This window comes from Nematolebias whitei, chromosome 10, assembly GCF_014905685.2.
Source record: "Nematolebias whitei isolate Nwh7 chromosome 10, NemWhi1, whole genome shotgun sequence".
Classification (NCBI taxonomy): Eukaryota; Metazoa; Chordata; class Actinopteri; order Cyprinodontiformes; family Rivulidae; genus Nematolebias; species Nematolebias whitei.
Genome location: NC_056507.1, coordinates 3,092,030 through 3,092,535, shown reverse-complemented (window position 1 = coordinate 3,092,535; position 506 = coordinate 3,092,030). Strand labels below are relative to the sequence as shown.

General features: G+C 34.4%; 1 protein-coding gene across 1 annotated transcript in view; it reads left to right on the top strand.

The window, feature by feature from the left end:
* Positions 1-506, top strand: part of syt12 (synaptotagmin XII) — a 17,199-nt gene that overhangs the window by 13,281 nt on the left and 3,412 nt on the right. The gene's annotated exons all lie outside the window — the stretch shown is intronic.

Here is a 506-nt window from a genome sequence, read left to right as displayed (position 1 = left end):
ATGGATGGATGGATGGATGGATGGATGGATGGATGGATGGAAATATACAGTATTGCTCAACTGAAGCCTCTGGTATGATGGTATTTGTCTCCCCCTGCTGGACACTCAACAAAACTACATGACAGATTATTTTGCATTCGAAGGTGTGTGAGATCAATCATCCATGTAAACAACAACAAAAAAGGTTAAATCATGTCATTAAAAAGAGCAGATTCCTGTTATAAACAATCCAGAGCTCATCATTTAGTGCCTGATGAGCGATTTTAACAATAATAGGATCAAGTTAATAAATATACATAAATGAATATAATGTTAGAGGTGGGAGTGGAGGGTTGGAGGTTTAGAGATCTAAACTAACATTTAATTTTTCAGGATTCATTTGACCAGATCTAAGAAACTTCCTCTTGGGCTGAACATCACAGAGTGCTCAGACTTTAAATATTTATCTTATTTATTATATTATTTTATTTATTGTTTATTTGATGGGGACAGATACAAGAAACAGA